At 37.0% G+C, this 17,042-nt stretch overlaps 1 protein-coding gene across 5 annotated transcripts in view; it reads right to left on the bottom strand.

Moving 5' to 3' along the window:
* The window catches only part of PLCB4 (phospholipase C beta 4), a 205,358-nt gene that overhangs the window by 168,077 nt on the left and 20,239 nt on the right, over positions 1-17,042 (bottom strand). For all 5 annotated transcript variants that reach the window (XM_054062739.1, XM_054062738.1, XM_054062737.1 and 2 more), the window contains exon 2: positions 16,935-16,994. The gene's annotated coding sequence lies outside the window, so the exon portion shown is untranslated. The remainder of the gene's footprint in view (positions 1-16,934; positions 16,995-17,042) is intronic.

Below are 17,042 nucleotides of genomic sequence, written 5' to 3'. Positions count from 1 at the left end.
ACCAGGAAAGCAAATATGTAAACTGGATAGCATACCTCTAGATACGTTTCATGACTATACGAAAGCAGAGGTAGCAGTTCAATTCTTAAATAAGTAAATAAATAAATAGAATAAGAACTATACATGGAGCTCACAGAAAACAATAAGCCACTCTAAATCAACACAGCTAAACCAAAATCTAAGTCAAATCTTTGAACCTCTCTTTCCCCCATTTTTAAAGACTCAACCTAAAAGCACAAGGATATAAACATGCTGTAATTTGGCAAAATAAATTTTTTTTAAAATCATATTCCATAAAAGACCTCTTATTAGCTTTGAAAATAAACGGAACTGTGACAATGTCTTTTCTAATAAAACTTAGAAGAATGAAGGTCAATATAATTAGTTTTAAATCTCTATGTAAATGAGAAAGGACTGTCTCTGTTTATTGTTTAGTACAAAACTAAACACCATATCAATATTAAATTATTTAGAGAATGCGCTATGTTTATGCTGTCCTTACCCTCCACTGATTGAGAATCTTCCATATGCTAAATAGGAAATGGCTTACAAGACACAAAACTATTTTATAGTGTCGGACAAATTCCCTTTTCTTTCTGAACCATATTTGTACAACAACCCTTACGGCCAGCGTCCAAGAAGCTTTTGTCTTCTCCCGCATTATAAGGGGGCACTTTAAGTGATGGCAAATTAAGCTTTTTAGACTTGAAACTACTGAAATACTACGGAAACAGACACTTACTTAAACTCCATTTACAGTGACAACTGACCAACTATCTTACATTAGCCAAGGATGATTTGGAATAACTTCCCAGCTTTTTCTGTGATTACTAAATATCCTTCAGCCTTCCAGTATTCAAGGAGCCTCCTTGAAAAAAGTTGATCTTATTCTTTGCTGCTGCTGTAGAAGAAAGAGAGGAAATTGAGGAAAGAAGTAACAGTTGACATTCTTCCCCTGGTGTTAGCATCAAAGAGAAAGGAAAGGCAAAGGAGATGGTAAGAGCACCACAATAATCCCCAGCGCTTTTATCTACATACAAAAGCACACGTGCACATCTGCGATGCTGGGGACTTGAGAAAAAGATTACCGATCAGAAGCAGAGTGTATTACAGGACACACCTGTACATTTTTAAGACACAACATACATTTTTAAGACAATTCCTGCCTCTTGCTAAATCATGTGGTCTGCACTTCCACTCAAGTGGAAGATTCACATTTCACATGCTGCCCTCTCACCTCAGCACCTCTGTCTCAGTCAGACTTGTCCTAACCTTTCCCCTCACTCACTCACGCCACTCATCTTGCTTTTCCCCACATAGTACTCTTGAACACTACCTGTCTGAGAAAGGTCTTCTTGTCCAATGGGGAATCACTGTTGGTCTTCTCAAATTCTTTATTTACAATTTTCACAGATTTCTGCTTTTAATTATTCAGCACTATGACTCCTTGTTCCCCAAGTTCTCCTTAATTACTGCCTCTAAAAGCCTGCAAAAGTTATGCACAGACAAGAGAGAACTAGTATTTTAAAAAAAGGTGTTTTCTTCATATGATAGACAGAGTGTCTTTGCAGACCAGCATTTATTCCTCCTATCAATGAGGATGCTTGAGTTTCATTTTCAGTCCTTACATGTCATAATCAATATATACAGTTCTACCCGTAAGACAGAAACTGAACTTGTGATCACTCAGAGATTAAAAAGCTCTGAATTTTATATTGGATGTGTTCTGGTTTGGGTTCTTTTTAAGATAAATTAATCATCAGCACAAAAAAAAAAAAACCCACAGTAATATTTTCCTCCACAGTACAAAACTGTGCATGCCACTTTTCAGATTGTACATTGAAGTCATTTGTATGTTTAATATCAACACAAAAATAAAAATTAAGAGTCTTAAGATACATGGGTTTCCTTTTTACACTATTTAGGTAGCACTCGCCATTATAAATTTCTGGATGTAATACATAGCTCATGTCTTCAGAAACAAAACCAGAATCAAACCTATGTGATGCTTTGGACTTTTGAAGTAATTCTGTGTTTCGCTGTCCTTTAACTCAACTCTGAACAGTGACTACTGTGGTCCAACATATCTACACCATCTACTCCAAAAACGTTTAGCAAACCCCTGGGAGTTGTTTTTAACATTTCCGATAATTCTGCAGGCAGACTGCGAATTTATACACTTGAAATACAATATGGGAAAGCAGCATACTGATAAAAGGCTGAACAATCATTTGCGTAGCAGCAGTGGATCGCATCTGGTCAGTAAAAACAAGAGAAAAGAGCCCATTCGTGATGAAAAGCCCATTATTCCTCACAACACCAGGAACTAGTTCCAGTAGCACTAGCCTAATGGAAAGCTAGAATTAGCTTTTAATTAATTTTCATTTCCACAGCCTGTATGCTTAAGATAGGCAAAGCTAGTGAAATCCTGGCATCCCAAACTGGAAGAGCAATGTCCCCATTCATGATAAGAAGATCAGGATTTTCATCTCTTGCCACAGCAGCAAATAAATATGGTATTTGCTTCTTCGCTCTAAACATGTTCTCAGTAATAGCAGAATATGGAAAGAATGAGTGGCCATGTTGTTTGCTTAGTTCAATAGCACGTAGAAACTTCTAATGTGCTTAGCTTTTGTATTAGGAGTCATTAGAGAAACCACAGGGAAGGAACTTCTTTGTCTTGAACATGCACGGAAAACAACAAAATCTCTTTGTCCACAGGCTTCTGCTTAATGAAAGGGCCTGATGCAGCTTCGTCAATATTTAGTGTTTTCTCTTACAAAGTAAATCCAGAGTGCTGTTAAACAAAAGCTGACTATAAATATTTCTTATCATACAGACCACATGGAGAAAACAACAGCAAGACTTCATATGATAGACAGAGTGTCTTTGCAGACCAGCATTTATTCCTCCTATCAATGAGGATGCTTGAGTTTCATTTTCAGTCCTTACATGTCATAATCAATATATACAGTTCTACCCATAAGACAGAAACTGAACTTGTGATCACTCAGAGATTAAAAAGCTCTGAATTTTATATTGGATGTGTTCTGGTTTGGGTTCTTTTTAAGATAAATTAATCATTAGCACAAAAAAAAACCCCACACAGTGATATTTTCCTCCACAGTACAAAACTGTGCATGCCACTTTTCAGACTAGACTTTGCAGACTAGCTGCAACCATACTAAATTCAGAATAGGATTGAGATACATTTCTTCCTGTTGTCTGAGAAACAGAAAGATTAATTTGGAATGTTAAAATTCACAAACCCTTGACCCATTACTCTTCTGCCAACGACCATGCTCTACTATATTTTTTATTTTCATATTAGCTTGCTGATCAATAAATGAATCTTTTCCACTTTTTGAAATTGTTCAGGACAATTACTGCGAGAGCAGCAGCTCTCACTTGCCTAAAACATTAATTGTTCAGTCAGTAAGAAACACCGACTGACAGATCATCGCATCAGAATTCTCTTACAATGCTCTGTTTTCCTAACTTTCTTTTAATCTTAATGCACCTGGCATGCAAACCAGAAAGCTGAGAGCAAGAATACTTCAAACAGGACAGTTCCTGCAACAAGAAATATCAGGGATGCAAAAGCACATCATGGTACCAGTAGAGATCCTAACTTCACTGTGCTAACTGCTGTGCTGACAGATAGAGGGGCATGTTTCTTTGAAGAGTTCTTACGCCATGGAAAAATGGCATAAAGTAGTGATATGAACAATCCAAAATCAGTCACTGAACCCAACTGAACTATTCCTGCATGGCAGATCAACTCTGTCTCCACTAGACCTGCAAAATGAGAGCAAAAGCACATAAGCATGTTTGTCTCTTGTATGATAGGGACGCACATACATGAGACATCTAAGCACCAAAATAAAAGTATTACTTGTAAAACAATCATCAAAACACTGATGCTTTCAAGCACTGTGCAAGTTACAAAATCTGCCACAGGAGCTGCAAGAGTTTGTGAAAAGACTCCATCGTATCTACATTTTTGCCAACCAAACTAAATACATAGAACTGAAACATGAGAGGAGGGTCAAAAAATACAAGAACAACAAAATGGCCACAACAAAAATCTGTACGTCTCTCTTAAAGCCTATTAATGCAACTAGAAAAACTGATCCCACTGACTTTAGCGCACTATATAGCAAACTCATGAATAACAAATCTTTCTATGTCACATTAGGGGCGATGCAACCAACACAAAACATTACAGTGCTGTGAAGCATCCTGGCTGGAAAGCTGTCCAGGGATCAGAACAATTACAGACTATTCAGGCTCTACCCCTTTAATCTGATTCTACTCCAGTAAAACCTTGGATTTTTTTCTTTCAACTGAGAAGGATTTGGCCTTAAATTACAATAGTCTGATAGCTAAATTTACAGAACTAGCAATACCCTGAAAATACAGAACCTCTGAGAGAAAAGAGAGCTTATGAAAAAATAAACCTTAGGAGAATATCAATTAAGATATTTTAGCTTCCAAACTTAAAATAAATGGAAAATATGCCATATGAGCCTCCGCAGATATTAAATCATTTTATTTTTATTATATTGAGACCCATAATTGCACCTGGAAGGAAGGAAAAACTGGATCACTTTGTCCCCATTGGTCTAAAAGCACAAGTACCATCAAGAGACGTACCTGGCCCATTGGCAGAGTGAGCAGCAGTGAGACCTGCATTAGCAAGCTTCACATAAAAAAAATAATTAGGACAGTCAGAAAAATTACAGAGGATTTAATTGTTCATATAGCTATGAAATACAATTCAGAAAGTTTTGAAAGTTCAAATAAAATGATACTCAAGTAGGAAGTACCATATCTAGCCATCTGTAAATACTGCAAAGTATTTCACTACATATGCTAAATAAACCTACTTTTGGACCCTAACTTTATCTTCCATCGTGTGCCAAATATTTAAAACTTGGTATTTGTTTTGGACTGTACACCACGTTTTATAGTTAGACTGCACGAAACAGACTCCTTTATCAAATCATGTGTGTAAGGCAAGTTTGATAAATTTGCCTTTATCCACAAGATTATGTGTATTTGCATAGAAATAATCTTCCTGATAAAAACAGGATTGGCTTGACTGGAGTGAATAATGTCCCCTCAGACAACTGAGGTGTTTATGCTGTAGAAGAGCAATTTGTCTATGGAGAGAACTTAAGCATAAAGAGCAAACAGAGATGCATGATCTCTGCACGTAGTATTAAGCTTGTATCACAACTGACAATGACATAATAAAGAAACACCAAATCAGAAAAGTATTTATAGGAGGGCATAATCAAGATTCAATTTTAAGCCTACAAACAGCTTACTAGCATCCTGCTCTTAGCATCCTGCTCTTTATTAACACTGTGGTCAATTGCATCAGAATGCAGTTAATACAGAGACCTTGCAAAGGCATTGCTAGTACCGCTTCTTGAATATTTTTGATAAACGAACATTTTACAACAGGCATTTTATGAAGGTACACTTGCTATAACCCTGTTGGCTGCATGAAACAAAACAATACCTTCAGTAAAGCGGAAGCCAGTAGCTTTCCTAATGCAGCTCATAAAATCAGTGTATGCAAATTTCTAACAATCCTCTATTTCAATTTCCATCTATGCCAATATTGCTCATTTACAGCTCATCCAAAAAGACCAATAAACCATCTGCATTCTCTGTTGAAGTAAAGATTACAGAAAACACCTCACAAAAAAAATGGAATATTTTAAATTAAAACATGTGTAGTTAAAAATGCTTATACACTTAAAAGAGATGAGTAAATCTGAGCTATTTAATTTCCTTTTCTGTCTTTTCAAAGTATGTTACAAAATACATGTACCTGATATGGCCAGATCTTTAAGTGGAATTGACAGAGTGCAGCAAACATTTTGTTTACGAGAGACATTTATAATCCAATTTAGAGACATTTGCAAATGTTACCTTTCAGACTGCCCTCTTAATGGGTTCTTTAACAACTCAGTAGATGCACAATAACTGTGAGTATATTAGGATAATCAGTCTCAGGACTAAATTATCCCATCTAGCCTTCTACTAATGTTTTAACCTCAAAATTACAAAAAAAAAGAGCCATTTTATGAAACACAGACATTCTGATTCAAAGGAAATCTGTCTGGTAGACATGTTAGATAAGTGGGAAAATCCAATACCCAATAATTTCTAAGTAATTATATACTGATTATTTGTTCTAGTGTTTGGAAAAGTTCTAGGTGGCTTAGTTACTCCAAATATTTGGAGTGAGTGCAGATGTGCAATATTCTCCAAAGGAAACAAGGGAAGTTTTGTTTGACAGGTAAAAAGCAAAATTAAAATTTAGTTTGCTTTAAAATTCTAGGTTCACTTTTTTTTAATAACTTTAAATTTTTTGTACAGGTTATAATTTTCAATTTCTTCAGCACATTCCATTTAGCAAAAAAAACAAAGTCTTTTAGGCTATACCTTAAACTCCAAATAAAAGGTACAGAAATTTCGAGATGCTAAAGCCTGGTGTCTTTTGCAACCCTGACCTCCTTAAAAAAGGATACTGCCTTTAGAGTGAAGTGGAACAAAATGATTTTAAAAAGAATTCTTTAAAAAACCACATAACCCCCCCCATCAAAACAAAACAGAAAACTACCAACACTCTTCAAGATCCTCAAGTCACTAAGACAATTCAGGTACAAACTTCAAAAGCTGGAAAGAAGGCAGATTTCTTTCTTCACTCTTCTGTAAAGTGTCAAAATGTAATATTAATTCCTCCCGTTCTAAGAAAATCTAAAGAGGACTACCAAGCTATTAAACCTTCCGTGGATCATTTGTGGTATGAGTTATTAGCATAATTGGGGGCACTCTTTATTCTGACCTTTGCAAAACTTTCATTTCCCAAATGTGATAGATACAAAGTGCTTTTATAATACCAATAATGATTATCCCCTATGGGAAACTGCCAATTATGAGTTGGTGAAAAATGCTATACCAGATGTACATTGAGAAAATGAACACACCTACCAAGAGTCAGACTAATGAAAACCATTCTTCAAATATTAATAAAGCTTTTCTCTTCCATGAAATATAACCTTTACACTTTAGTTCATCTGCATCCTTGCCTGGTCATTCATTCAACACTGCATGTTTGATTAGTGTATAAATACAGCATTGATGCTGAACATTCACCTTTCCCTAGCAGTAAGCCAACACCTGGGAAGGTGTTTTAAAATTTAACCACTTTACTCGAGCTCATAACGTCTATATCAACTCACATCAAGTGTCAGCAAAAATACTCAGATACAGAAACAAAACCCTTGTGTTCTGGACACAAGGCTTAAAGAAAAAAAAAAAAAAAAGTACAGTAAAGATTACGTGTAAGGATTAGCAATAAACTGTGAAAGAGTGTGTTTTAGTTTTATAATATTGACTCCAGTATATTCTGAAGTCACAAGTACAACAAGTAGCAGATTCAATAGCATCATTTCCTGTTCTTCTGTCACCTGCTGTCATGTATAACTTGCTGCCAAGGCTCAGTAGCTAATGTGCACCACTAAGAAACGAAGGGACCGAGAGGATAACATACTACCAAAATTCCTGAACATTTTAACCTGAAGGAGGACAAGACAACCACCTTCTCACCTACACACCCTCAACTACTCAGTGTACCCAGCATTACACACGTGCATTAGGCCTGTGAGAGCAGGAGTGTATTTTAGCAACACAAGCCTCGGGCATCTAGTTTGCAAAGCATTTTTTACGGCAATAAACTATATCACACAGAAACAGGGAAGCTTTCCAGAAACCGCAGTCTTGGGAGATAAGGCAAATTCAATCTCTTCACAGGTGGCACTGGCTTTTTAAAGCTCTCCCTGGATCTCACTTGATGAACAGGTAAGAGTTGGTAGGTTGCAGAATCATACTAGAGAGCAGAAGAGTAAACTCCATTAAGGAATGCTCATGAAAAAACCATGTGCTCCCACATCACAAAATAGGCTCCAGCTCTGATTATCCACTCTGCATAATGTCACTTTAGCAATACTACCTCATATTTAAAAGACATTTGCTGTAATGTCTTTGCTTTAGTCATAATAATTTTTGAAGTAAGCTCTTGGAGTCTGATTTCCATTTATGCTCCTGCCAATTTGCAAACCTTCACAAGATGAAATAGACATTAGTAAATGCAAACATATTTGACTACACTATCACAACACCTATAGATTAACACAGGAAAGTTGAGTACCAATAATGACAAATATGATTCCAGATTCCAAATTTTATGTGACAATAGAAAACACTATAGAAAATAGAAGAAATAGAAAAAAGCTGACTAGTTTTCAGGCAGACAGACCCAAGTGACTTGTGGACAGTCTTGTACGCCTAAGCGTTTTTTTTATTTTTGCCCCCACAAGATACACCTAAGGTATGTGGGCTAAGAAAAGACACTACATCTAACTAAAGATTTCACCTTGCTTAGTTCCAACACAGCCACATCCAAATACCATGCCAACGTTTGATCAGAATCCTTCAGATGCAATGCAAGCAGAACTGCTTTTTAAAAGGAAAAAATGAGCACCAGCTTCAAATTCAGGAAACTCGAGATACGATTCCTTCTCTTATAACTTCTCAGGCATTAAAGAATATTTGATCTGCCTTTCAGAAGAAAGGAAATGGCTTAGAGGACTATATGTACAGGTTCAATGTGTGCAAAACCACACCTTACCAGGCAAAATTTGAAAACGCATTTACTTGAGTTTTCAATGAGAAAGAATCAGACACTATCGGGTTGGAAGGGATCTCAAGGATCATGTGGGTCCAACCTTTCTTGACAAAAGCACATTCTACACAAGATGGCTCAGCACCCTGTTCAGCTGAATCTTAAAAAACGTCCAATGCTGGGGAATCTACCACTTCCCTGGTGACATTATTCCAATGGTTGATTGTCCTCATTGTGAAAAATTTCCTTGTATGTCTGTTTAGAATCTTATCAGGAGTAACTTGTACCTATTACCCCTCATCTTTTCCATGTGACTCCTTGTAAAAAGGGAGTCTCCATCTTCTTTGTTGTACTTTATGTACTGGAACATGGTGAAAAGGTCTTCCCTAAGTACCCTAAGCCTTCTTTTCTCAAGGCTGAACAAAGCCAGTTCTCTCAGCCTTTCCTCATATGGCAGGCTTCCCAGCCCTTTGATCATCTTTGTGGCCATTCTCTGGATGCTCTCCAGCCTATCCACATCTTTTATACAGCGGGGACCAAAACTGAACACAGTATTCCAGGTGTTCCCTCACAAGCACTGAGTAGAATGGAATGATTACTTCTTTATCTCTGCTGGTGATGGCCTTGTTGATACAACCCAGCATCCTGTTGGCCTACAGAAATAAGTTGAATAGAGTAACCAAGTATTAACATGAGGCAGATATAACAAACTACCTTGCTGGAAAGGACCTACTGAATTCATAAAGCCAACTGCTCAGACTAGATGAACTCAAACCAAATGCAAGCCACAAATATTTTAATAGCTAGGTTAACCAGCTTTTTCACCTCCCCTAAGGTCTCTAAAGAAATGAAAATGAGTTTGCTTTCTGAAGGCTAAAATACAGCTCAGCAAGAAGAAAAATGACTGAATGATTTTTTTGTCAGACTGAGCAACTTGCTTGCTCACAAACAGAAACTTCATATACAGATCTGACCATAAAGACCTGATTTAATGAGGTAAGTGAAGCACTCAATCCTTTGTAGGAGAAGACTGATGATCAGGCCATTTATAAAAACACTCACTGCAGAGCAAGTATAAATAGCCAAAGTCTTCCAAATGTAAAAAAATGCCTAAGAAAAGGACTCTGCAGATATTGAAAAAGCAGTCTATATATCAGCACAAGAATTACTTGTAACATCTAGAGCTCCTCCAAAGATGTGCCCCCAACTGCTAACACAGACTGCAAACGATATCATAACAATCTTGTTTACAATCTGGATTTTCAGTCTGGTACAGATCAAGCAGCAAAAAATGCAGTTTTGAAATCTAAGTAGATTTATTTGGTACTTTTCATTGTGATGTTTAACAAGTCTTATTAATTTTGCAAAGAACAAACAACAGTTACAGATATAAACAACTGAAAAGTGGAATGTGTTTCGTTAAGCAATAAACAACATTCCATATTTCTCTGTCTTTCCCCTTTGTTTTACAGAAAATAACTAGACAGCAGTCTCATCATTCCACATACTGTAACTTTCAAAACTTGGCAAAGCAACCCTTACACATAGCATTTCAGATCCAATAACTCAATACATGCTTCAAAGATCTGGCAGCAGTTTGTTTGGGAGTTATTTCCTACTTTTCTGGCTTATGCAACCTGTCGTGCTTGGAAAATTTACACTTAGTAGATTAAGAGAATGTACACAGATAAAGAGGAAATAATAACCACTACAATAATTATAACTGAAGTTTTGAATGCAAATTTGATTTGCCACAGATATTTCCATTGCCTGCAAGAAATCTTTCTGAAATAAGCACATGCCATCTTCTCAAATTCCAGTTTTCACAGGTACTGCAATCAAAAAGAATTTGTTTAGGTAAACAGCTGCCTATAGTGATGACTCAATAACCATCTCACATATACACATGCTCCCTGTTCTTGAAGGCACTATTGATTTTAAAAGCAACAAAATTACAACAGATAAGATTTGAATACTAGAAGAAAAGCAGGTTCTGGGAAATCCACAGGATTATGTGGAGGTTTGCCTTTGATTATAATCTGTTTGCTTAAACATTCAACCAAGCATTGCTCCACTAAATCAGACCACAAATGTAGTTAGAGAAAAAAAAATCCCTCTGAAATTTTCCATAATATCGGGGTTTAGAGAAGTTGAAAATATGGGAAGGAAAGAAAAAACATCCCTTCCAAATACAATGTATTTTCTGGTAGTAATTTAGTAATTTTCATTTTGGCTTTACTAGAAAACAGTAAGAGCTAAAGATGAACTCACTATTCACGTGGCATAAGACAACATATCAGTTTAAAAGAAAATACCTACTGCGCAAATAATCTCCGTGTATCAGTTGCAAGGCTCTGTAGATAGTTTCAACAGGACAAGAGAGACAGAAATGAAAACATTTTCTCCAAATGCAGCAGCACACGACCTCTTGTTTTCTTTCCCACCACTTTTCTATTTCCTATATCTGACAGGTTTATTATTACATTTCCCACTTTTTCTGTCTTGCTTCATTTATTTTGCAGCTCTCCCCATACCTTCCAGACTGTTCTGCTTATTGTTTCACTCTTCATTTCTCTTTTCCTTAGCTTAGCCTCAGTTGATTTCAGTGGCAGTGGGGAAAGATCTACAAGGCAGTCACTTAAAGACATACCCAGATAAAAGAAAACAACCTCTCTCAGCCCAAGACAAGTCATGTAAAACAACCAAAATATATAGAAGCCAGGATTTATTTCCTCCCCTTTTCTGCATTGAATGTCTTGAGATTCAGGCATGGTTTACAACCACAGAAATGATGGACTACATCAGCTCTCATCTCAGAGAGACATGAACAATTTGAGGCAACAGTCTGGTAAGCATCAAAAGTACTCTCCAGAAGTCCACCAGTCACTCCTTTCCCCACTAACTTTTGTTCTACCAGCAGAAATGAAAATAGATTCAAATTGAAAAGACCCATTTAGAATTTTACTTAGCAGGTCTACCTTTCAGCCAGACCAGTTATCTGAGTCACTAGTTACTCAAAGACACTTTTGGTGCAAACAAGCATCTAAGGACAAGAAAACAGGCTGGGAGTGAGACTGAGGACTACTTTCTATATCAGAACTGTCAGTTAAATGTATGCGAAACTGCAGAGAACCTGACAAATGAGACAGGAACTACTGCCATAAGTTATCTGTATGCTTTCGTGCTCACTTGCTTTTAGTTTCCAGATCTCTACCTCCTCTCTGAACCACCAATCCTTCTCAGTCCAAGGTCTTCACCACTATATACTTTCTGCTCCTTCTATGCTCAACTTTTCTCACCAAAAGGTCTACCACATTGCTAGATTTTGCTGCAATTAAACCGAACAGTCTTTCAAAGAGAAGTACAAAACTACATGACCGCAAACAGCAGGGAATGTTTGGAAAACAAGGTTTCATCTGGATGCAGTAAGCTTCATTTATTTTCCTTTTGCCTCTCTATTTTTGTTTTATACTGTTGACTCCAAGTTTTAATGACAGAAGATATTTTAAGCATTCCTAACCTAAAAATGGTCTAAGAATAAGAGAACTTTTATAAAGAAAACATTGTCCCATCTGAAGGGAAACTCAGTGAATACTCTACCTAAGTAAGCTAAGCATGTTGCTTACAAACAGCAGACACATTTTCAGACCTAAAAGAACCCAATTTCCAGAAGCCAAAGATAACACGTATAAAGAATCAAATAAGCTGTAGGATGCAATGGACCTAATTAAGAGAACAGTAGTAGGATTCATAGCCAAAATAGATGCTACAGGGCAAATCGGGTCACGTGGAAAATGCTCACACAAAGATCCTAATTGATATGCTTACCGGGGACAGGAAGAAAATATCCAGTCAAGACAGTCTAGAGCTAGGACTACTAATCTCTTTGAGAATAGCAATCCCAGCAAATTGCACTAGTTGCTAACAAGAAACCAACTTTTCTTTATTCTCCCTTATAAAGTGTCACTTCCATATTGGGAGCGATTACCATGCCCCATATATTGGCCAGAAAGCAAATATCTTAGTACTAAAACACGTCCTCAATTATGTCAGTGCTTCTATGAATACGGTCAGCACACATGACAATAGAGTTAGTGCTGACCCACACTGCCATAAGGAAAACAAGTGCAAAATATTACTGTGATTGTAGCATATAGATCTACATAGAAAGAAGGTCATCTAGGTCTGGTCTTTTCAGGTCAAGGAAGTAAGCAGAGTAACATTAGAAAATACATTAGAAAAATTTTACAAGTATGTTGATGTAAGCAGCACCACATTAACAGCATTCGTGTTTGCACTTGCAGTACTTTCACAGCTACAAGATGTCACCTGTGGCTATATGGCCCTATTTTGGAGGCCCCAGAAATATAACAAGTTAGTCATGCAAATTTATCAAGTACACTCTCAACTGTTAATGCAAAACCAGTACTTGCTTCAGCTGTAATGATCATAACAGACATTCTGTTAAGCTTCAATACTCTTAAGAACCTAGGTTTTAGAAAAGCCAATAGTCAGCCTTCTATTTTGTAATCACAAAGGGAACAGATAACTTCAACAATGGTATGATTAAGTCATGAGTTCACAATCTTGAATAAAAGACAAAGTTACATTAGTTCACCCCCACCCTCCACCAACCATGAGCTTCAGCTGCTCTGTTCTGCACTTTGCCCCCACCCTGCCAGGCTCCATCAGAGCACACAACCCTTGGATAAACCTTGGAATATACAGCAGGGTTGACAAACACGATTTATGTGCCCTAGAAGGAAAACACAGTTGAGAGTCTCTCTCTTCAAGTCTGCTTCATTACCTATGCCACAAGAATTGCTACCCTAAATTAATCTGCCAGTATTATATTATCCTTAATGTAACCATACGATTAAGATCACTACTTTTTTTTTAAATGAAGACTACAGACTGCACAGCTGCAGAACATACATAAACAGATAATAGAAACAAAAGAAAGTCATAAATATAACTAACACATTGTCTCCTAATATTTCTGCCCTTCTTCTGTAATTCTAGCCAGTACCATTAGGTGCTCAGAAAATGCAGGTTGGGGATTCAGTTATTCAAAGACAACTTTAAACCCCATTAACGGACAATGTTTATTAGTGGAAATCCTTACTTTCTTTTAGAGTTCAACTGAACTTTGGTGATTGCTCTAATTTCAGTTTCTCCTTTCACCTGCAGTCAGGAAGGCATTTGAACTTTTTCAAAGCAGAGGAGGAGGCAGACAGCAGTCTGAGAAAAACGGTGTTCCTTCACCATAATCCAATTCAACTATTGTCTGCCTACAGGATAAACTGAGTCAATCGGTAACTGCTCCAGTGTGCTGCTAAATCCTGAGCAGAATAATTAGCAGCTCTTTTCCACAAGGCTGGGCTGTACCCAAATAAGAGACTAAGGCCTTTCCTCATATTTTCCAAGAAAACATACTTTTTTTTTTTTAATGACAAAGTATGCAATCACATAAACAGGATTAACACAGGCAGCACATAACTAGCTCTTACTAAACATAAGATACAGTGATAACTAAGAATCACTTTGGGGTTGGTAATGAAGTTGAGGTGAATGCTGCTCTTAGCTCCCCATCTGAGAGATGTAGTGACACACAAATATTCACATAAGAGCACAGATAACTTCAATAAAAATACACATGATGAGTAATCTGACTCTGTCCTTTAATATACAAAAAAAAATCTGCAATTCTAACCTGTAAAATTACTGCAGGGATCTTATTTCACCTCCATAAAACCAACGAAAAGTGGTGAAGAATAAAATCAATGAGGTAACTGTGAGGATCAGTCCATTAATTATTATTCTGGTCAGGAATTACGAACATTATGCTTGGCTTCACATTTATAGACTTTGAAATGGATTCAGCACTCCCTCCTTCTAACAATGTTGGAAAACATAGTTTATTAAAAATAAAATTCTTTAGCTAGTTCTCTCTTCAGCTCAATCTCTTTCAGGGCAGGAAAGAGGTCAAAGTTCCTTTAGATCCTGATGGCATTAAAAGGAGTATCATTATAGGTAATGATGTGTTATGATAAAGGCAGTACCTCCCATCTGCACACCGTTGTCCTCCCACCACAATGTAAACAGAATAAACCTGTGAGGACATGGTCTGACCTCATCTCCTGAAGAAATACTGACTAGAGTCACACTGTAATGAAGCAGACAATAACGCACATGACGGTCCCACTTAACCTCTAATAATGTGATGTTTCAGCATGCTTGCTACCTAAAAAAACCAGACATTGTCAGTATAACTAGTACTAAGTACAGTACACTGCTCACAGACCCTAAAACAGACTGTACAAATTGTGACTGCTTGGGGCTATTTTTGTTTTGTTTTGTTATTGAGCCAAATTCTCTTCATATTTACTTGATGTAAATTCAGAAGTTCAGGAATTTATTTTCCTTTGTTCCAAAAGCTTATTAAGTCTCTGACTTCCAAAATGATGCCTAAAACCTTATGATGCTATGTTTAAACGGTTAAAAATGGTTCCAAGTAAAAAAATGAAAAGCAACATCCCCAATTTCCTTCACCTAACTCCATCTGTAGTGGCTTTTTCCTCTATCACATAGAATTTTACTTTGAAAGCATGCAAGATGCTCAAACGCAACAGCTACTCAAGGTAAACTGATTTGTGCCTTACGCCTTTATCAATTTTAACACGAGCCAATTACCACAGCAGTTCTGTCGCGCGTGTTATTTCACTCTAAATCTCTAGTAAGAAGTTTACTGCTTACACCTAGGTAAGAAGTTAGCACTACCTGTATTTTCAGACTTTTCTTCTAAGAAAATATTTACAGTACTTCCTATTTTCCAAGAAAGCTATTTCTGGACAATGCAGGTTTAATTTTTTTCCTTTTTAATTTTAGCAAATCACTCTTATGCCTACAGGAGAATTACATTTTCATTTACAAAAAAACTAACCCATTGTGATATAACACCAGGTCACAGTACAAGAAAATGCCAAGTCCTTGCGGTGCACAGCATACAGATAAGCCAACCATCGAGAAGTCAAAACCGAGGAAAACAGAAGCACATTTTATTGACTAATACCAAGGTTACACATACATAAAGCACTGCCTACAACTATTGTACCATTACTTCTAATTCTAAAATTCTAGGAGACCAATGCAATCATACCCTTTGGTTTCAATGACTTTTTCTGCACTGAATCTTCCCTGCAAAAGATCCCTCCACAGCAGATCTATCTGCAATTGGAATCCTCAGCTGAGAAATGATCTCAGATTACATCATAGAACTCTGTTGTGATTTTAGATATATTGTACATATGAACAAAACCAAGAAAGTATGTATACCTTCTCATCATGGCTCTTTACAAAAATTCCAGTAGAAATGGTAGTGGATGAATTCTGCACTCTACATGCACATGTAGTGCTCTGCTCCTATCCAGTAGGGACAGTCATCAAAGAACTCACTTCAGCTAAACGGCTTGCCCAACAGGGCAAGGTTGTGGTCTCACTCAAGATTAGTGAGAAACCAGCACTTGCCTCAACAACCCTCTTCAGTCTCCTTGAGGCCTGAATGCTAAAGCAAGTGGAATTTTGTGGCATTTTCGTGCTTCTGGAGGAAAAGTACCTTTCAGACAGGAGAAGCCAATATGGTGAAAACCCTTGATGCCACTGGAACATATAGAAGTACACTCGGACTAGGAGTACGTATGAAGTGAACTAAGTTGGTGTGCAAGTGACCCAACCCAGCACACTGAAAAAAAAAGATGTTGTTTTCAGAAATTTGAGGTGAGAAGAATCCGCTGGAATCACAGAGACTAAAGAACTTAAATTGCCTTTGCAGCTGTTTTAAGAGTGGCTCTGTATTATTGCTGTAGTTTAGTCAGGCCTGAGGGGGGCAAACAAAAGATGTTTATTACTAACCCATACTTCCCAGAACATTAGTCTGTGAGGACCCAGAATAACCCCGTTTGCCTGTGATCACTGATCATCCTCATACAGACACTTCTTTCTTAGTGTCAGGGTATCTGGTTTTCAGGAGAGCACAGCATACTCGGAATTTGCAGAGTTATGACCTAAATTTCTAATAATGTCCCTCCTCTTGTGATTCCCAGCCGTTATTTTTGCAGAATACATTTCTCATTCTACCAGTACAGACAGTGCAGCATTGAAACATTAAGCCATGTTTTAAGCCTAAAGTAAATAACCTAGTAAAAAAAAAAGTTAACAGAAACACACATACCTTTTGAAAATCAGAAATTACTCTGTAGAAATTTCCATTGTAAAGAATGTCTTCCTTTCCCTAAAAAAAAAAAAAGCTTTAATTGTGCATACTAGTATTTAAATATCT

The sequence above is a fragment of the Cuculus canorus genome, chromosome 3, assembly GCF_017976375.1.
Source record: "Cuculus canorus isolate bCucCan1 chromosome 3, bCucCan1.pri, whole genome shotgun sequence".
In the NCBI taxonomy this organism is placed as follows: Eukaryota; Metazoa; Chordata; class Aves; order Cuculiformes; family Cuculidae; genus Cuculus; species Cuculus canorus.
This window is presented reverse-complemented; position numbering and strand designations above follow the sequence as displayed.